General features: G+C 41.9%; 1 protein-coding gene and 1 pseudogene across 5 annotated transcripts in view; one reads left to right on the top strand and one right to left on the bottom strand.

Moving 5' to 3' along the window:
- The window catches only part of LOC145249669 (coatomer subunit gamma-2-like), a 344,043-nt gene that overhangs the window by 251,942 nt on the left and 69,167 nt on the right, over positions 1–22,934 (top strand). The gene's annotated exons all lie outside the window — the stretch shown is intronic.
- LOC145249895 (U2 spliceosomal RNA) lies at positions 14,964–15,043 on the bottom strand (annotated as a pseudogene).

The raw sequence follows: 22,934 nt of genomic DNA, 5'->3' as shown, positions 1-22,934 counted from the left end.
GCCTCTTCTAATTAACATCCGATCCAAGTAAGTACTTGGATGGGAAGGCACTACAGAATGCCACGTCCACATCTCCTGCCCCGGATGATCCAGGCGAAATCTGTCGACGAGATCGCACGAGGCCATCAGGTCGAACAGACTGCTGTCACACCACGCTGACCCACTAGCCCCCCCGACCTTATCTATACCAATCACCCATTAAAACTAACCGTTCCGGATCCACTAAGAAGCCCTCCAACCGTCGAAAAAAGGATACCCTCTCTACAGCAGAATTGGGAGCATAAACAGCGACAATCCGAAAAACACTGCTATTAACGGCAACATCAACAACAACCAGCCGCCCGTCCTCGCCTGCGTGAACAACATTCACCGACGCTGACAGAGTGCGACTCACTAGCAAGGAGATTCCACAACTATAAGTATTTCCATATGCTGAATAAACATCGTAATCGTTTACCAGCACCTGGCAATCCTCGTCACAAAGTGGGTCTCCTGGATAGCGGCAATATCTACCTTAAGGGACACCAGGTCTCTCACAATGCACACGGCCTTGCTTCGACACGTGATGCCCCTCACATTCAATGTAGCCAAGTTTAAAGAAATGATCACTTACCTTAAGCAATGTCACAGACGGGTCTGAAATCCTCGGCAGTCAGGACGTGGCAGGCCTGGCTGAGACTCCCGGTAAGTAGATCGACTGAGGGTACTCCATCCTTTGCCACGCCCCCCATGTCCAGGGGGAATGTTAGCTTTAGCGCCCTGTAGAGGGAGGGGTGGGTGTACACAGGGACTCTGCCCTCACATTTAAAAAATAAGTTCCTTAGCGACGGATGTTCCTCCTCCACCAGCTTCTGGCCCGGGAAAGCATCCTTCGCTTCTTGGATCATTGCCCAAAGGGCTTCAGTTCTGGAGTCCTTGTTTACCCTGACGAATGTGGTCAACAAGGGAGCGTTTTTAAAGTTGGTGGGGTCGGATACGCTATCGCCTCCGACTTGCGCCAAGCTCCTAAGTTTATTATACCGGACCTTTTGTTGTCCTTTGAGGTCCGCTATTGGTAGGTGTGAGTCCACCTCACAGATTCTTTCACCCGGCAGAAAAGGGAGCTTTTTAGTTCTCTCTGTCCTGACGGGCCGAGGATTGACAATTACTGGTGTAGGTGCGGTGTGGCTGATGCTTGAGGAGGGAGGGGGGTTCTGGCTGGTTTGGTGATTGGAAGAGCTTGGGGTGGCCACATCCTGAGGATCCGCCTTAGCGGTGGTAAACTCCTCTGCCTGAGCTACTTCCCTCTTCCTCTTGTTGCTTCTCTTCCCCCTCCTCCTCATCTGCGTTTCGAAGACAGTGTCCTCGTTTTTTCTCTCCTCTCGTTCCAACAACACTGCTTCCTCCTCAGATTCAGTCGGAGAGTAAGGCAGCTTTCTTTTGGAGGAGGAGGCTTGTGCCTCCATCTCCTCTACCTCGCAGGTACCTCCATTTTTGTCTGCGTGTTTGCTGTTTGTGTCTGTAGTTTTGTTATCTTTGTTTACGATGTTTGTGCCTGTGTTTTTGGTGCTTTTGTTTTCGTGGGTGTCTGTGACTGCAGCCTTTTTGTTTGTATTGTTCGTGCTTGCTGTGCTTTTGTGTATGTGGGTGTCTGTGGTTGCAGTCTTTTTATTTGTGTTGTTTGTGATTGTAGTGTTCTTGATTGTGGTGCCTGTGTCTGTGCTGTGTTTACTGGTGGTGTTGCTGATGGATGTGGTTGGTTTGTTATTGTTGTCTTGGTTTGTCTTGCTTTGTTTCATGTTGTTGCTGCTCGCTGCTGGCTTGGCTGGTCTATTCCTCCGGACCACTTTATTCCATCCGGCCTCTTCGTCTTGGTCCGTTGTTACTGCTGCTGCTTTCTGGTTAACGGATTGCTGGGGTAGTTGCTGCACTGGTGTTCCCACTGCCGGCCTTTTGGGACAGTCTTTGGCCATATGTCCCTGCTTAAGACAATGCCAGCAGTGAGGTCGCCTGCCTTCCACGATGACAGAGTCCAGTCGCCATATTTCAGTACCGCGGGGATTTTGTCAAAGCTGTCTAGGTCCACGCTCATTGCCAGTTTGTAACTGCCTGTCATTGTGTTGCGGGGACCCTTAACTGGTCACATAGCTTCAACATCCCCGTACTGGCTCAGTACTGCGCCCAGTTGTTTGGCCTTAAGGTAGCAGGGGACACCCAGGATTGACACTGTCGTCCTTCTCTTGCCCTGGTACTCTGGCTTGAGGGCCAAGTGCTTCCAGTTGACGTTGGCCTTGGAAAGCTTGACCGCTTCTTCCTTATTTGGCAGGAGAAGCTCCCACTTGGCGTAGCTTCTCCGGACTATGTAGTTAGCAAGGATCTTCAAGTCTTGGAGGAGCTGCATCATCATGTCCTGGCCGACCCCTGTGAGGCTTCTGCTCTTAGTGTCTGCCGTGATGAAGGAGATGACGCGGTGTTGGAATACCTCCACGGCTCTCGGAAGGGGTTTTATGATGTTCCCCTCCATGTACTCTTTGTACGTGGACTGGAACAGGTCCTTGTAGTCCTGGGGAGTCAACTGCTCTGCTTTTTGTGGTCCCCAAGCCTTTTTCTCTTCGACCTGGGTGTTGCCAGCAGCTTCTGGAGACTTGGGCTCTCCCTCCGTTTTTGAAGTCTTTTCCCCATCCATAATTTTGGTAGTTTCGTCCCTGTGGGGGCTCATGGATGGGTTCAAGGCGGGCCACTTTTCAACCATTTCGCCCGTCTGGCTCCTGGGGTGTTGCGTTGACCGATTTCCCGTTGATGAAGGGACTGGCTGGAGCTTTTCTTCTTCTTTTTGGGAGGTTGTTGGGAGGGTTTCTTCTCTAGTCTTGGTTGTGCATGTGTGAGAAAATAAAGTTCGATTTCATTGGAAAAATAAAGTTTTTTGAATTTCTTGGTATAAAATGTTCGTGGAGTGGGGGAAAAAACTATCAAAAAATGTTCATTTCAAAAAAATAAGGAATAACTACTACTGGGTTGTTAGTAAGGCCCCCCTGTACTATTCTATGTGGCTACTGTTTTCCGGGGAACCGAAAACAAGCAGGGCATCCCTAATGGGGTTTGGGGAAGAAGTCTTAATGGAAGTGGGAGAAAATAAAGCAACGGATGGAGGGGGTAGGAAGGTGACCTCTGAGTAGGGGGATGACCGGGGGTATCAGAAAACAAAGATGAGGTGCAGAGGGGTTGGGCAGACTTAGAGGTTCTCTAATACCAAAAAATAAAATCAGGAATAGGATCTCAATCGTACCACCAGTCAAGAGTCTACTTAAGATGATTTAGCTAAATTCTAAGCGGGATGGGTTCCGAAGGGCGCAGCACCGCCCGTGCCATGCCTAAGGAGAGAACACATATTGAAACTTGGCTCTTCAACGGATGACATGTTTCAAGAAAAAATACACGATTAAACCCGGTTCTCCAACTTCTAACGTAGACCCCTACTACCATGTCTCCTTCTCCAACATCAGGGGTCTACGTTCTAACCTTCCAGAGGTTGAAACCCAATTACAGGAGACTAAACCAGACCTTTTATTTTTAAGTGAAACTGGCATTGGACAGGCTATTTCCCTAGATGAGTTTGCAATTACAGGATACTCTAACTTAACTTCTAAATCTGACCCCCAAGATCGCCATGGGCATGGAATATGTGCCTATATTAAAGATAGCTTTCCATGTGGGAGGGACATCTCCAGGGAAGATCCTAACTTACCCTATATGTGCTTCCGGGTTGCTTTAGCTCACACTACTGCATTTATATTTACTCTCTATCGCCCCCACAACAGCGGAGTTACTATCTTTCAAAGCATATCTGAGAAAATTGACCAAGTCCTTTCTACTTATCCTTCAGCTAACATTCACGTATGTGGAGATTTCAATGTTCACAACGTCGAATGGTTGACCCACTCAAACAAGACCGATGATGAGGGGAGGTTCTGTCATGATTTCTCCATTGCCTATGACCTCACTCAGATTGTTCAGGAACCTACCCGTGTGCCCGATAATGACGGCCAGTATGCGAGCCTACTAGACCTTTTTCTCACAACTTGCCCTGAACTATGTTCAGTTTCTGTTCTGTTGCCTCTTGGATCTTCCGACCACTCTGTTGTATCAATTAAGATAAAAATGAAATGTAATAAGTCCCCAGACGTACCACTTCATCGTACAGTATATCGATACACTAAGGCTGACTGGGATAGCTTCCGTACATTTATATCTGATCTACCTCTGCATTCCATGTTTAAAAAGGATGTGTCCTCTATAGTATTAGACCTAACTGAATGGTTAATTGTAGGTATTGACCATTTCATACCCTCTAAAAAGTTTCAGCAAAAACCTAACAGCCAGCCATGGTTCTCTCCAGAATGTGCTGCTGCCATTGCGCACAGAAATCACTTTTTCCACTGCTTCAAACGTAATAGATGTATGGAAACTAAAGCCGTTTTCAGGACTGCCAGCAACCATTGTAAGAAAGTAATAAGGAACGCAAGAGAGTTGTATGCTCAATCTGTTAAGTCCAAAGTAGCTGAGCAGCGGCTTGGTTCCCACCAGTTTTGGCAAATAGCAAACAGAATCCTGAACAGAAGCGTGTGCTCCATCCCAACTATTATCAATGGACCTGAGGTAATCTCGTCAGCATCAGACAAAGCCAAACTCTTTGTCAAGAACTTTGCAGCTAATTCTACCCTTTGCGACCAAGAAAGCCAACCCCCAATATTTCCTCCTGTATCAGAAAACACGCTATGTGATATACGTATATCTGTACGCGATGTTGCCAAGCTAATCAAAAACCTTGATTCCAGTAAAGCAACTGGCCCTGATGGTATTCCAATTATAGTACTCAAAAAACTTCAACCTGAACTAGCGCCCATACTTACAAAACTGTTTAAACGTTGTCTTAAGGAGAATAGTTTCCCATCTCCCTGGAAAATCTCATCAGTATGCCCTGTATTTAAGAATTCAGGTGATCGATCATCCCCCTCTCAGTACAGGCCAATAAGTCTCCTGTGCGTCATGAGTAAGTTGCTAGAATCTGTGTTAAATACAGAAGTAATCAAACATCTCAACAAAAATAACCTTCTTAGTGACACTCAATATGGTTTCCGTTCTGCTAGATCTACAGCAGATGTCCTTACAGTTATATCGCATAGGATTAGCAAATCTCTCGACGGTGGCAATCTTTCTAGGGCAATTGCTCTTGACATATCTAAAGCCTTTGATAGGGTATGGCATAAAGGTTTACTTCATAAGATCGCTAGCTATGGTATAGCTGGAAAAGTCTTCTCAATTATTAAATCATTTCTTTCTGATAGGTTCATAAGAGTAGTAGTTGAGGGGCAAAAATCAGAAGCTCACAGTATTAATGCCGGTGTCCCTCAGGGATCCATCCTGGGCCCAACTCTTTTCCTGATCTACATTAATGATCTTCCAAATCATATCCTTACATCATTTGTAGACATTTATGCTGACGACACTACCATTTATGGTACCACATCTAAGACAGTAAACGAGCAAGTATTCTCCAATTCTCTCTCCTCTGATCTTGAGCATGTAGTACAATGGGGAAAGGAGTGGCTGGTTACTTTTAATGCATCTAAAACCAAGCTTCTCTCTTTACATCATCAACATTTTAATCCACATTTGTCATCAATTGAAATGAATGGCTCTCGTCTTCAGGAGGCCTCAAGTTTTGACAAGCTTCTGGGCTTGACCATTACTCCTGATCTTAAATGGAACACGTATATCAAATCTGTTGCCAAGGCCGCTGGAAAAATGGTGGGATCTTTCTATCGATCCAGTAGATATCTCACTGCTGATGCTATTCTCTATCTATATAAGAGCCAGGTACGTCCAAGGATGGAATACTGTTGCCACATCTGGGCAGGAGCTGCTAGAAAGGACTTGTCCTGCCTTGATAGAGTTCAAAATAGACTTCGTAGCCTCGTAGGAGATGTCCTTTTCTCCTCCTTACAACCTCTATCTCACAGAAGAGATGTTGCGAGTTTGTCTCTGATGTATCGTTATTTTCATGGAAAGTGTTCAACTGAGCTTCAATCTATGGTCCCCCCTCGTCAAACTTTCACAAGAAACACTCGTCTAGCTGTAAACACTATCAATAATTTCCCCCACTCTTTATCTGTGCCTAAACCTAAACATAGATTCCATGAACAAAGCTTCTTTCTTAGAACTGCACGCCTGTGGAATTGTCTTCCGTTTTCCTGTTTTCCGGCTGACTACAATATGGTTGTGTTCAAGTCTAAGGTAAATAAGTTCTTGATGAGCCGTTCCATATAAGTTATTAAATTTACCAAATTTTCATTACTAATGATTACTATATTGACCAACTTCTACTGTACACTCTTTAACCCTTATCCTTGAGTGGCCTCTGGGCCTTGATAATGTGGTGATGCCTTTGTAAAAAAAAAAATAAAAAAAAATGCACAAACTAGTGCTGTGCACCCACCTCTTGTCAAATTCCACTCTAGGCAACCTCTTCCAATCGCATCTGATCTTTACTTTAAGCAAATGTTTAAAGTAAACGATCAGATCCCGATCAGGAACAGATGTCCCTTCGCGGACCAACTTGAGGCGCGTGATCCAAATGATCATTCGTGCTACTGCTAGGATCGCCAGGAAAACCATTCTTTCCTCCCTGTGGAACGGCGGCTCCATGTTGTAGACAAAAAATCCTACGTCGAGATCGAGCGGACACTCGGCATCGATGCGAGCTGTTACCCCCTCGACGTACTTTAATAAAGGCTGTATCCGGCTGCAACTAAAAAACGCGTGCTCGATCGTTTCGGGCTCGCGTTCGTCACAGCACGGACAGAAGCACCTGGTATGTTCTGTATACCGGAAAAGTTCGTCGAAGAGGGGCAGCGCATTTCGGACCAGTCGCCAAGTCAGGGAGAATTCAGAGTTATTCAGAATCTCCCGTCCCGGCGCCCAACACCACTGAGAACGGACAACCTCCATCGACCATCTCATCCGTCTACATAGTGGATCCTTCGTGGTACCCTCCACTAACTCCCGATATAGTTTCTTCCTTGGCTGATCGAGGACACTGGTCCCCGGTAAAGCTCTAAGAGCGGTCTGGCATTCGGAGAAGAACTTGGACTCCCCCTTCGGTCTACAACGACCTTCTACGGATGGGTTGGGTTTGAGATTGGGAAACGAGTTCTCAACCACAGGGACCCAAGGAGCGTCTCCTACAAGCGAACGACTCAGGAAAGCCAATCTCTCAGCGTTTCTATGACACAAGAAACTGGGCTGACCCAGGCCTCCCTCGCTCGGACGTTGAACACAGACCTCTCTGCAGACATAATGCTTACCCTCGTTCCACAATAGTGAATCGAGGCGCCCTTGTAAGCGGGTTAGTCGTTCTGCAGGGAGAAGAAGTACAGACAAACGGTAAAGGATGAGCGGAAAGATGTATGTAGCACACGCCTCCGCCCGACCCTTCAAGGACAATTTCCTTCCAATCCAAGTCTTTACTGACGATTTGACCTTAGACTGTACTTCCGACCAATTCTTTTCCGGCTGAAGTCCCGGTCCAAACCAGACACCGAGAATACGGACCGGTTCATCAGTCCAGCTGAAAATACCTGGAAGCGAGTTTACCCCGGTCCAGGCCACCAACCGCAGGCCAACAGACTTGCTACGGTTGAAGATGGCCCCTGTTACTTCTTCGTATCGAGCGAGCGCCTCGACCACCGCTTGAACGTCTGTGTGGCAAGACACGAACACGGTGACGTCATCGGCGAACGCGGAAACCCTGGCTCGTGTGCCTCCAGGGAGAGCTATTCCACGCAGGACTGGTGTAGCCGCCTCGTCCCTTAACTTGCGAAGGAGGGGTTCCAACGCCAGGACATACAAAAGAGGCGACAGCGGACAACCCTGTCGCACCGACCGAGAGACAGCGAATGACTCTGACAGCCTACCGTTGATCTGCACCGCTACCGTCGGCCTGTCATACAGAACAAAGATCCACTTGCGGAAGTCCGGATTAAATCCGGTGGCCTCTAGCACCGATCCTAGGAACCGATGGTTGACCCTATTGAATGCCTTGGACTGATCTAAACTGATCAGCGCGGCTTCGGCGTCGTCTTCTGTCCCCTCTATGATCGAGCGTATCAAATGCAAATTGTCTTGAATCGATCTCCCCTTCACAGCATAAGTCTGGTCCGGTTCATTCAAGTCAGTGATGACAACCTGCAAGCGATTCGTTAGAATCTTTGCCAAAATCTTTAACTCTGTGTTTAGCAGAGTCAAGGGCCTAAAATCATCAAAGTTTTCCCTCACACCATGCCGTTGACCTTTCCTCAGCAATGTGATCACACCCTTGATCACCTGTCCAGGGATGGAACCCTGGGCAAACCAATGGTTGAACATATCCTTCAGAAGAGGGACCAACATGGGCGACAGCCTTAAGTAAAACTCGTAGGGTAAACCATCAAGCCCCGGGGATTTGTTATAGCCGACCTGCTTCAACGCAGTAATGACCTCATGTTCAGTAATAAGACCATCACAGCTAGCTGCCCGAGCCGCCGTAAGCCGGGGCGAGTCAGCCAAATAGCTGCCAAACTCATCGACCCTGAGTCTGGGTAGTTGGGTGAAGCGCTCCGATAGATGCTCCCGAAACCCCTCGCAGATCTCCCGAGTCGATACTAAAGCATGTCCTTCCAGGTTATGTACTTTACGAATGTACCCATCCGAACCGCCCCTTAAAGCAGCATCAACAGCGTCAACATTCACAGCCTCGTTGGAAACTTTGTTTAACCTAGCCCTAACTACTTGACCTTCATACCGCTCGCTAGCCAATCGGTTGAGGTCCTGTTTAGCTAGTGCTAACTCTAGGGGATCCCCCCCCCTTCCACCGCCTGGGTCAGCTTATCCTCTAAGCGCTTCTTTGCCTTAGCCTTATCTAACGCGAGGCGTTGGCTATACTGGACAGAGAAGCGCCTAATTTTGGCCTTAAGACTAACCCACCACTTACTCCCTGTAACCGCCCCCACTAAAGCCCGCTGAATTAGCTCAGTGACCTTCAACCGGTAGTCCTCCAGCTCCAATAAGGTGCTGTTGAACTTCCAGTATCCGGCCAGTTTAGGCCTAGCACTTAAGTTCAAACGGGCCATAACAAGTTTATGGTCCGAGTGTCCTAACAAGTGGAACGTGGGGCAAGATAGGAAGTCTACATCGCCTCTTCTAATTAACATCCGATCCAAGTAGGTACTTGGATGGGAAGGCACTACAGAATGCCACGTCCACATCTCCCGCCCCGGATGATCCAGGCGAAATCTGTCGACGAGATCGCACGAAGCCATCTGGTCAGACAGAGTGCTGTCACACCGCACCGACCCGCTAGCCCCCCCGACCTTATCTACATTGGGATCAAGGATTGCATTCCAATCACCCATTAAAACTAACCGTTCCGGATCCACTAAGAAGCCCTCCACCGTCGAAAAAAGGTTGCCCTCTCTACAGCAGCATTGGGAGCATAAACAGCAACAATCAGAAAAACACTACAATTAACAGCAACATCAACAACGAGCGCCCGCCCGTCCTCATCTGCGTGAACAACATTCACCGACGCTGACAGGGTGCGACTCACTAGCAAGGAGATTCCACGACTATAAGTATTTCCATATGCTGAGTAAACATCGTAATCGTTTACCAGCACCTGACAATCCCCGTCACAAACAAAGTAGGTCTCCTGGATAGCGGCGATATCTACCTTAAGGGACACCAGGTCTCTCACAACGTGCGAGGCCTTGCTTCGACACGTGATGCCCCTCACATTCAATGTAGCCAAGTTTAAAGCCATGCTCACTTACCTTAGGCAGTGTCACAGACGGGTCTGAAGTCCTTGGCAGTGAGGACGTAGCAGGCTTGCCCAAGGCTTCCGGTCAGCAGGTCCGCAGAAGGTAATCCATCCTTGGCAACGCCTCCCACGTCCAGGGGAAAAGTTAGTTTTAATGCCCTGTATAGGGAAGGGTGGACATAAACGGGAGTGCGACCTTCACATTTCGCATACAGGCTTTTAAGAGAGGGATGGTCCATGTCAATGAGCTGTTGGCCTGGTAAAGCCTCCTTGGCTGCCTCCAGCATCGCCCATAGACCCTCCGTTCTTGAGCCTTTATTCTCCCTGACGAAGGTTGTCAGCATGGGGGCATCTGGAAAGTGTTCTGGTTCAGCGAATTTGTCACTTTCTACTAACTTAAAGTTCAGGAGCTTGTTGAAACAGACCTGCTTTCCCTTAAGCTCTGGTATACTTCGCTGAAGGTCCGTCTCGCAGATCCTACCTCCCGGTAGGAATGGCAGCTTCTTGGTTCTTACAGTTCGAGTTGTTGTCGGGGAGGGGTCCTCTTGTTGTTGTTGAGGAGGGGAAGAGGTGTTATATGTGGGGTGTCTTGTTTTGCTGGAATGCTGATGGGCCTTTCGCAAGACACGGGGCGTGGAGCTTCTCTGGGAGGAACCGGGCGAGAGGGTGAGGGGGATATTTGTGGCTTCGGCTGATGGGGCGGTGGGATTATGGGTTGTTCAGCCTCGGTTTTTGCCGGTATGTTTTTCTCTGAGGGGGTTGGGGAGGCAGCTCTCAGTTTTCGACTTTTTCTCCTCCTTGCCCTCCTAATTTCCATGGCGCTTAGCGCTAATTTTGCCTGCGAGGTTTCTCCTTCCTCCTCGGACACCACCTCTTCCTCGGACTCTTGCAGTTTCCTTTTGTTCGAGGAGGTGGGAACCTCTGTGTCCATGGTTGTATGGTCTTCTGGCTGGGCTACAGTCACTGTCTGTGGGGAAGATTGTTTGACGGTCTTTCCCTTAGTGACCGTCACCCATCCCTGTTTGGCTTCTGTGGGATTCGCGGCGCGAACCGGAGCAGCGGTTGCGACTGTGGCTTTGGACGTCCCCGCTGCCTTAGTGGCAACTTTGTTGGTGTTCCTCTTGGGGCAGTCCTTGGCCATATGGCCTTGTTGTTGGCATTGCCAGCAATGTGGCCTCCTTCCTTCCACAATCAAGGAGAGGGTCCAGTCTCCGAACTGTATAGTGGCTAGGATTCCGTAGAAACCCACCTTGTCGACCACCATTTGCACCTTGTAATCACCGGTCATTATATTTCGTTGACCGCGACAAGGTGTTACCTCCTCCATATCCCCATACTGACTGACCAAGTAAAAAAAAATGCGTATTATATATTTTTGAGGAAAGTGAGAGGCATATTATGAGTTAGTGGGAGGAGGGGGCGAAAGATGAAACCGCTTTATTTCTAAGAACAGATACTACACTTTGATCTTAGCCAAAAAAAAACAAGTAACCGTCTTATACAGCTTAATTTTTTGCCGAGCATTATCTCCTATTAAAAAAAGATGCATAATTTATATTTAGATATCATATTCCAAAAATCACAGAAGGCCATCCTTATTTTCGATTGACGTTTGTTTCTCTCCTTATTTTCTTAGTGGGGGTGGGGGGAGGAGAAGGATGAAACCGCTTTAATTCTAAGAACAGATATTACACTTTGAGATATTAAATCTTTCATTCATGTTAAAAATACAGTAAAAATCAACGATGAACAAAAAACTTAGGCACATGCCCAACTCAAAAGGGGGGATTGTGGGGGTCGTTGGTCATCCTTGTCACTCCAGAACTAAACAAAATCAAAAGTTTCTCCCAGCTAGTATCTTCTTTCACCATAATACCGCATTCACCCTTTCATATTGAGGGATGTCCTACTTAACTCCCAGTTTTTAAAACATTTTTTATTGGCGTGTAAAAACAAAAAAGATAACAATAAAATGGTACAATAATTCATTTGTGTCGAGGGCGGGGGAAGAAAAAACAAAAGGTGATTAGTAGGACCCTCCCAACCCCTTCTAGATGATAGACTGCCCGTTCCACTAGGTTTGTAAAAGAAACCTCGCTTCTGCGGGTCAGTCTCTAGGTGGGGATGCCCTCTAGATGGGGGTGAATGGAGAAAAGAAAATTTTGTGGGTAAGGGATGGGGGTTAGTTTGTATTTCTTTCTCTCCAAGATGGATAAAATTTAGAGGAAGGGGTTAAAACAAAAATTGCAAGTAAGAGGGGATGGGGACCTTGGAGGCTTCCTAATCGGGGAGGGATGGAACGCACACTCAGCTAGCTGAGAGACTACTTGTTTAATTTTACTTTACGGAACTGCGTGTTCCACACCTAGGCTGGGAACACGTATTCAAATTTGGCTCCTCTTCGTACACACAGACTTGTTACATGTATCCATCTTCTGTCAAATACCGCGTGATGCAGCCTTCTTCTATCACATCTGATCTTCACCCGCAGTTGGTGTTTAAAGAAAGCGATCAGATCTTGATCAGAAAAAGACAACACCCCCCCGGCAACCTTGCAGAAGCGACGTCCAAATCACCATTCTCGCCACGGCCAGGATCGTAACGTAGACCATTTGTCTTTCCCGGTCCCACGGCGGCATCACGTTGTCCACAACATTGGATACGGTAATTGGGTGAGGATGCTCAGGATTGATGCGAGCCATCACTTCGCTGACATACGACCAGTAATGGCGGAGGTACACTTTGATCTTAGCCAAAAGACCAAGTAAAAAATAAAATGCGTATTATATATTTTTGAGGAAGATGAGAGGCATATTATGAGTTAGTGGGAGGAGGGGGCGAAAGATGAAACCGCTTTATTTCTAAGAACAGATACTACACTTTGAGGTATTTATTTGCTCCCCCACTGGGCAAATTAGGCACAAGGCCGATTTTTAATGTGAGGAGTGAAGGGGAAATGGGGACCAACTCCCCGGGGAGTAGGGGAGCTGGATAGTGACAATTGGTATGAAGGGTTGCCCCTACATTGACCAAGGTCTTATATGTGGGGTTTCCCCCACATATGGTCTTTGCTTGCAATATCTGCTGGAACAGATACTACACTTTGATCTAAGCCAACAGACCAAGTAAAAAAAAAGATGCGTATTGGAGAGAGGGAGGAAGGGACAGGGCATGAGTTGGTGCATATGTACGAGCAAAATACCCAGCGTCGCCTGTAATAGTATGACATAGCACTAGCATGACATATATACTAGCTGATTACCCGGCATGGCCTGGGATTGGAAGAACACTCGGCGACGCCTGGGATTGGAAAAATTGGTTGATATATGTACTAGCCAAATGCCCAGCGTCTCCCGGGATGGTACATAGGTGGGTATCTGTACTAGCAAAATACCCGGCATCGCTCAGGATTGGATAAAGTAGGTGTATATGCACAAGCAGAACAACCGGCGTTGCCCGGGATTGTATGACATAGGTGGATGTGTACTAGCAGAATACCAAGTGCCGCCTGGGATTGCATGATATAGGTGAAGTATAGGTCCGATTCGACAATTTTGAAGGTGCTTGTGCAGTATAGGTTCGATTTGAAAAATGTTGATGGTGCTTGTGCATTATAGGTCCGATTTGACAATTTTGAAGGTGCTTGTGGATTATAGGCCTATTTGACAATTTTAAATGTTAGCAATATGTAGTCTGGTCATTCTAGGATGCGTGACTACTTGGAATTACCAAATGACTTATGCAGATCATGAAAGTTAAGCAATACATATTCTGGTCATTCTAGGATGGGTGACTACTTATGATTACCAAATGATTTATGCAGATCACGAAAGTTAAGCAATACATAGTCTGGTCATTCTAGGATGGGGGACTACTTGGGATTTCTAAATGACTTATGCACATCACGAAAGTTAAGCAATACATAGTCTGGTCATTCTAGCATGGGTGACTACTTGGGAGTACCAAATGACTTATGCATATCACGAAAGTTTAGCAATACATAGTCTGATCATTCTAGCAGTGGTGACTACTTAGGATTTCCAAATGATTTATGCAGATCACAAAATTTAAGCAGTATGTAGGCTGGTGATTCCAGCATGGGTGACTGCTTGGGATTAGAAAATGATTTATGCAGATCACGAAAGTTAAGCAATACATAGTCTGGTCATTCTAGGATGAGTGACTACTTGAGGGTACCAAATGATTTATGCAGGTCACAAAAGTTAAGCAATACGTAGTCTGGTCATTCTAGCATGGGTGACTATTTTGGATTACCAAATGACTTATGCAGATCATGCAAGTTAAGCAATACATAGTCTGGTGATTCTCGGATGGGTGACTACTTGGGATTACCAAATGACTTGTGCAGATCACGAGAGTTAAGCAATACATTGACTGAGCATTCTAGGATGCGTGACTACTTGGGATTACCAACTGACTTATGCATATCACGAAAGTTAAGCAATACATAGTCTGGTCATTCTAGGATGGGTGACTACTTGGGATTACCCAATGACTTATGCAGATCACGAAAGTTAAGCAATACATAGTCTGGTCATTCTAGGATGGGTGAGTACTTGGTATTACCCAATTAGGTATGCAGATCACGAAAGTTAAGCAATACATTATCTCCTATTAAAAAAAGATGCATAATTTATATTTAAATGTCATATTCCAAAAATCACAGAAGGCCATCCTTATTTTCGATTGACGTTTGGTTCTCTCCTTATTTTCTTAGTGGGGGTGGGGGGAGAAGGATGAAACCCGCTTCACTTCTAAGAACAGATACTACACTTTGATCTTAGCCAAAAGATCAAGTAACCGTCTTATACAGCTTAATTTTTTCCCAAGCATTATCTCTTATTAAAAAAAGATGCATAATTTATATTTAGATGTCATATTCCAAAAATCACAGCTGGACTAAAAACATTATTTAGAAGGCCCTCCTTATTTTCGATTGACGTTTGGTTCTCTCCTTATTTTCTTAGTGGGGGTGGGGGGAGAAGGATGAAACTGCTTAAATTCTAAGAACAGATACTACACTTTGATCTTAGCCAAAAGACCAAGTAAAAAAAAAATGCGTATTATATATTTTTGAGAAAGGTGAGAGGCATATTATGAGTTAGTGGGAAGAGGGTCGAAAGACGAGAGCACTTTATTTCTAAGAACAGATACTACACTTTGATCTTAGCCAAAAGACCAAGAAAAAAAAGATGCGTATTGGACAGAATTGGTGCATATGTACGAGCAAAATACCCATCGTCGCCCGTAATAGTACGACATATATACTAGCTGATTACCCGGCATGGCCTGGGATTGGAAGAACACTCGGCGACACCTGGGATTGGAAAAAATTGGTTGATATGTACTAGCCAAATGCCCAGCGTTTCCCGGGATGGTACATAGGTGGGTATCTGTACTAGCAAAATACCCGGCATCGCCCAGGATTACATAAAGTAGGTGTATATGCACAAGCAGAACAACCGGCGTCGCCCGGAATTGTATGACATAGGTGGATGTGTACTAGCAGAATACCAAGTATCGCCTGGGATTGCATGATATAGGTGAAGTATAGGTCCGATTCGACAATTTTGAAGGTGCTTGTGCAGTATAGGTCCGATTTGAAAAATGTTGATGGTGCTTGTGCATTATAGGTCCGATTTGACAATTTTGAAGGTGCTTGTGGATTATAGGCCTATTTGACAATTTTAAATGTTAGCAATATGTAGTCTGGTCATTCTAGGATGGCTGACTACTTGGAATTACCAAATGACTTATGCAGATCATGAAAGTTAAGCAATACATAGTCTGGTCATTCTAGGATGGGTGACTTACTTAGGATTACCAAATGACTTATGCAGATCACGAAAGTTAAGCAATACATAGTCTGGTCATTCAAGCGTGGGTGACTACTTGGGATTACCAACTGGCTTATGAGGATCACGAAAGTTAAGCAATACATAGTCTGGTCATTCTAGCATGGGTGACTACATGGGATTACCAAATGACTTATGCAGATCACGAAAGTTAAGCAATACATAGTCTGGTCATTCTAGGATGGGTGACTTACTTAGGATTACCAAATGACTTATGCAGATCACGAAAGTTAAGCAATACATAGTCTGGTCATTCTAGGATGGGTGACTACTTGGGATTTCTAAATGACTTATGCACATCACGAAAGTTAAGCAATACGTAGTCTGGTCATTCTAGGATGAGTGACTACTTGGGAGTACCAAATGACTTATGCATATCACGAAAGTTTAGCAATACATAGTCTGATCATTCTAGCAGTGGTGACTACTTAGGATTTCCAAATGATTTATGCAGATCACAAAATTTAAGCAGTATGAAGGCTGGTTATTCCAGCATGGGTGACTGCTTGGGATTAGAAAATGATTTATGCAGATCACGAAAGTTAAGCAATACATAGTCTGGTCATTCTAGGATGGGTGACTACTTGGGATTTCTTAATGACTTATGCATATCACGAAAGTTAAGCAATACGTAGTCTGGTCATTCTAGGATGGGTGACTACTTGGGGGTACCAAATGACTTATGCAGGTCACAAAAGTTAAGCAATACATAGTCTGGTTATTCTAGCATGGGTGACCATTTTGGATTACCAAATGATTTATGCAGATCATGCAAGTTAAGCAATACATAGTCTGGTGATTCTTGGATGGGTGACTACTTGGGATTACCAAATGACTTATGCATATCACGAAAGTTATGCAATACATAGCCTGGTCATTCTAGGATGGGTGACTACTTATGATTACCAAATGACTTATGCAGATCATGAAAGTTAAGCAATACGTAGTCTGGTCCTTCTAGGATGGATAACTACTTGAGATTACCAAATTATTTATGCAGATCACGACAGTTAAGCAATACGTAGTCTGGTCATTCTAGGATGGGTGACTACATGGGATTACCAAATGACTTATGCAAATCATGAAAGTTAAGCAATACGTAATATCATATTACATAAATATAGAATCATTGTTATAATATGCGTGTGACCTTGTCGACTACCATTAGATTATGCAAGAGACCTCCCTGGGATGTAGCTTCATTGTTAAATACCATTAGAATAATATACAATCATTGTTATAACATTTAGGTGACCTCTGCTAGCAGAATATCAAGCATTGCCGGTGATTGGATAAGAAAGGTTCATATACGTACTAGCAAAATACCTGACATTGCCTTGGATTGGATGAGATAGGTGGGTTCTTTCCTAGGAGAATACGGGGGTGAGGGGGTCGGATAAGATTGGTGGTTATTTGTGATAACAGAATACCCTATATAGGGAGATTGTCGTAAAATCATGAAAAATTATTGTCCAAGTAAGTAACATATCCAAGAATTATGAAAAATGATGAACTGCGAGTTATTTGATTGGTGTGTTTGTAATGAAAAAAAAACCCAGCCAGACAATGTCTCAAAGTTATTATTTTAGTAAGAGGAAGGGGATTATGTGGGTTAAATCATGAAAAACGATTGTCGAAATTAGCAAATACCCAAGAAATATTAATTAGTAACATATCCCAGAATTATGAAAAGTGAGTAAATTTGAGTTATTTTTTTGGTGTGTTCTTAATGAAATAGAAAGACATGATGATGTATTAAAGTTATTATTTTAGTAAGACCTGGGCTATAGTTGGTGCTAAATAAAAAAAAATGATTATCAAAATTAGTTAAATATCCAAGAATTATGAAAAATGATGACATGTGAGTAATTTTATTAGTGTGTTAGTAATGAAATAGACAGCCCAGACAATGCCTCAAATGTATTATTTAAGTAAGAGGTGGGCGATAATGTTGGGTAACTCATGAAACATGATTGTCGAAATAAGTAACATATCCAAGAATTATGAAAAGTTATGAAATGTAAGTTATTTTATTTCTGCTTTTATAATGAAATAAACAGCTCAGAAAAAGTATCAGTTATTTCTTTAGTAGGACGGGGTCAATTATGTGGAGTTAATCATAAAAAATGACTGTTGAAATTAGTAACATATCCAGGAATTATGAAAAATGATGAAATGGGAGTTATTGGATTGGTGTGTTTGTAATAAAATAACTAGCCAGATAATATATCTAAGTTATTATTTTAGTAAGAGGAAAGGGGATTATGTGGGTTAAACCATGGAAAATGATTGTCGAAATTAGTAACATATCCAAGAATTATGAAATATGATAAAATGTGAGGTATTTGATTAGTGTGTTTATAATGAAATAACCAGCCAGACAATGTCGCAAAGTAATTATTTTAGCAAAAGGTAATGATATTATGTGGGTTAAATTATAAAAAACGATTGTCAAAATTAATAACATATCCAAGAATTATGAAAAGTGATTAAATGTAAGTTATTGGATTGATGTGTTTATAATGAAATGAACAGCGCAGATATAGTCAAGTTAATATTTTAGTAAGAGTCGGTCGAATATGTGAGTTATATCATTAAAAATGATTGTTGAAATTAGTAACATATCCAAGAAAAGTGAAAAAGGATGAAATGTGTGTTTTGTGATGATGTGTTTGTAATGAAATTACCAGCCCAGACAATGTCTCAAATGTATTACTTTAGTAAGAGGAAGGAGATTATGTGGGTTAACTCCTGTAACATAATTGTCGAAATTAGTAACCGCAGACAATAACTCAGTTATGATTTTAGCAAGGAGATTATGTCGGTTAAATCACTATAAACGATTGTCGAAATTAGTAACATATCCAAGAATTATGAAAAATTATGAAATGTTAGTTATTTGATTTGTGTGTTTGTAATGAAATAGACACCCCAGACATTGTCGCATGGTTGGTGTTTTAGTGAGAGAGGGGCGATTATGTGTGTTAAATCATGAAAAATGATTTTCTAAAATTAGTAACAAATCCAAGAATTATGAAAAATGATAAAATGTGAGTTATTTGATCGGTGTGTTTATAATGAAATAACCAGCAAGACAATGTATCAAAGTTATTGTTTAGCAAGAGGAGAGGGGATTATGTGGGTTAAATCATGAAAAACGATTGTTAAAATTAGTAACATATCTAAGAATTATGAAAAATAATAAAATGTGAGTTATTTGATTGGGAGGGTTTTCATGAAATAACCAGAGACAATATCTCAAAGTTATTATTTTAGCTAGAGGAGAGGGGATTATGTGTGTTAAATCATGAAAAACGATTGTCGAAATTAGTATAATATCCGAGAATTATGAAAAGTTATTAAATGTAAGTTATTTGATTGGTGCGTTTATAATGAAATAAACAGTCCAAATATTGTCTGAAAGTTAGTATTTTAGTAAGAGGGGGTCGATTATGCGGATTAAATCACAATGTCAAAATTAGTAACATATCCAAGAATTATGAAAAATGATTAAATGTAAGTTATTGGGTTGGTGTGTTAGTACACCAATAGACAGGCTAGAAGATGTATCAATTTTGTTATTTTTGTAAGAGGAGCGGGATCGTGTCGGTTAATGAGGGTGGGGGGCGATTATTTGGGTTACTTTATTAAAAATAATTCTCAAAATTAGTAACATATCCAAGAGTTATGAAAAATGGTAAAATGTGAGTAACTTGATAGGTGTGTTTGTAATGAAAAAAAAAACAGCCATACAATGTATGAAAGTTATTATTTTAGTAATAGGAGGTGGCGATAATGTGGATTCACTCTTGAAAAATTATTGTTGAAATTAGTAACATATCCAAGAATTATGAAAAATGAAGTTTTAGTTATTTGATTGGTGTGTTTATAATGAAATAAACAGCCCAGTCAAGATAGCAAGTTCATGATTTTAATAAGAATTGGGCGATTATATGTGCGCACTCATTAAATTTGATTGTCGAAATTCATAACATATCCAAGAATTATGAAAAATTATGAAATGTGAGGTACTTTATTGATGTGTTTGTAATGAAATAAACAGCTTAGAAATGTCTCAAAGGTATTATGTTAGTAAGAGGAGAGGGATTATGTGATCGAACTCAGAAAAAATGACGGTTGAAATTAGCAACATATCCAAAAATTATGAAAAATGATGAAATGCGAGTTATTTTATTGGTATTCATAATGAAGTAGACATACCAGACAATTTATGGAAGTTATTATTTTAGCAAGAGGTGGTGATTATTTGGGTTACTTCATTAAAAATAATCGTTGAATTAGTAACATATCCAAGAATTATGAAAAATGATATGATGTGAGTTACTTTGTTGGTGGGTTTGTAATGAAATAACCAGCCATACAATGTCTAAAAGTTATTATAGTAGTGATAGAAGGGGGCGATAATGTGGATTTACTCATAAAAAATGATAGCAGGAATTAGTAACATACCATAGCCTATGTATCAATGTTTTTATTTTAGTAAGAGTGGAGGCGATAATGTAAGTTAAATCATGTGACATGGTTGTTGACATATCAAAAAATTATGACATATCAAAAAATTATGAAAAATGATTAAATGTGAGTTATTTGGATGATGTGTTTGTAATGAAAGACGAGCCAAGACGTTATTATTTTAGACAGGTGAGCGATTATGTGGGTTAAATTGTCGAAATGTGTAACAATCCAAGAATTATGGGATTCAACGAGATACGTCAACATGTATACTTACAGATTACTAGGAGTCACCCTGGATTCAATGAGATACATGCAAATGTATGCAAGCAGAATACATGGTCACCTGGGATGTAATGAGATAGATGCAAATATATACTAGCAGAATACTTGGCGTTGCCTTGGATTGAATTAGATTGATTGAAATATATATGAACAGAATACCTTGCGTTGCCCAGGTTTTCATGAGATTGATTGAGATATATACTAGCAAAACACCCAGCGTTGCCCGGGATTGAATGAAATAGGTGAGAATATATATTAGCAAAATACCTGGCATCGCTTGGGATTTGATGAGATAAATGTGTTGCATATTACCTGTCCTTGCATATACATGCTGTAAATTACCTACTCTAGGTAAGATACAATTATTTCATATGTGTAATACCCGTCTTATGTAGGTAAAATATTCTTTTGCTCGAAATAGCAAATGATACATAAACATACAAAATTCCTCTCTCATAAGAATAATAAATATATTACAAAACCAAATTCAATTTTTTCATTGTTTATATGGTCCCGAGCAACGCCGGGTAGCCCTGCTAGTATATATATAAAAGCGAAAATGTATGTATGTATGTGTGTTCGCTTTTTCTGTATGTCAACAAAAGGCTTTTTTCAGAGAAGCAGTCGCTCGCCTCACAACTTTTCAAAACTTTTTATATCACATATAAATCGTAATATCTCATAGTTAACGAAGCTCGCCTGTCTATTTAATTTGCTCGATTTTGGGAAGATAAATATTCAATATTTGTCGCTCGCCGCATGTGGGTTAGTCTTTTTCCTATAACATCTTGGGGGGGGGCATTCAGCAGTAAATGAATACTATCCCGCAGTCAAACTTGACCTCATTAAAACGGGTACCTGCTAAATCCAAGTAATTAAATAAATTCAAACGTGTTTCCGTTAGCAACTCGCGGTGGGGCAATGGTTAACGACGCACATTTTTTTTTTTTACACTTTAATTTACAACTTTGCCTCAACGGTTCGGGTTCCATCCTCATACTTACTCTCTTCCCCCCCCCCACACACACACCTCCAAACACCTGGGCAATGCCGGGTACCCCTCGCTAGTGTTATATATAATTAAAAAGTCATTGAAAGATTTCACTTTGCAATTCGTCAGCTTTTTTGTTATTAATGTTTTTTTGCATTGGTTTTAGCATCTCAAATTGTATAAAATAATGAAGTATGAAAGCTTTAGATTTAAAAAAAAAAAAAAATGAAAGTTTTTTTTGTTTTGTTTTGCTTTAATTAAAGAATTGTAATTGGAGTGGAATTTTTTTGTTTTCTTCAAATAAAAATTTAGCCCGCAGTTGATTTAAACTGCTGGTTAAAAAAAATCAAACAAGGAAATTGTTGTCCAGTCATAAAATACAGTTAAAAAACAAAAAAAAAAAATGGACTTGGCTGTCATCAGCCAGAAGCAAAACGAAAAGCAAAATTTTGTAAGCAAGAAAAAAAAAAATGCTGCCTGGTTGACGCAAACTCATAAAACTTTAGTTTGTAAGCGAACATGTTATCGACTGGACCACAATGACACAGATGTTATGGCATTGCAGATTTAGCTTTTTAAAATAAAACGAATCGATAGTTCGTGCATGCATGATTTACAAACAGCATCGGAACCAAACAAAATGACATTTCTACATGTAATAATTGACAATATTTTTCTAATTTTTCGGTTGTATGTGTCCGAGAGGTCACTCTTTCTAACTATACAACATTTGTGCCGCTTTAATACGGATGACAAAAGTTTTTAACGGACATACAAACACACACACAGATGGCTGAGATTTATATAATAGATGGCTTTTGAAGTAATAAAACCTACTCCCCAAAAAGGTTAGATGAATACTCACATGCAGCATATTTACAAAGGAGAGAGCAAGCATTAGCTACGATTGTTCTGTTAGTGAAACCACCACTGTTATATTTAATTGGGGAGCCGATTGACCCCGCAATCATTTGGAAGAAATTGGCTGATCAATAGGGCTATGACAAGAGAATATTTTTTTCATTATTTTGGCCTTGGAGTATAGATCAGTATAGATCTTGTATGCTTTTATATAGTGACTACCAAGGCCACCCGGCGTTGATCGGGATTGTATAAGACAGAAAAATTGTGAACATACCTGTTATTCTTAGAATAGAGGAAGTATCATTTGGCATCTGGAGCAAAAAAAATATTTTACCTACTCTAGGACGGGTATTACACAATATATGTATGGAATAATTGTACCTTCATTGGACAGGAAATTTACAGCACGTATGTGGGGAAAAAAAAATTCCTTACCGAGGTTGGATTATGTAAAACACATATTTAAAATAATTTACATAATTTTTTGTTGTGCTAAATTTTCCATATGTCACAGGTTTGTTTGTTTTTACATCAGAGTGCTATAGTGAAGAAGCACCGGATTTTTATATACACTCGAATATATTACATGATTTTCGATTTTGATAACTTATGT

This window comes from Euprymna scolopes, chromosome 28, assembly GCF_053919585.1.
Source record: "Euprymna scolopes isolate OS-2025 chromosome 28, ASM5391958v1, whole genome shotgun sequence".
Lineage (NCBI taxonomy): Eukaryota > Metazoa > Mollusca > Cephalopoda > Sepiida > Sepiolidae > Euprymna > Euprymna scolopes.
The sequence above is the reverse complement of the archived record's forward strand: the minus strand, read 5'-3'. Positions and strand labels throughout refer to the sequence as shown.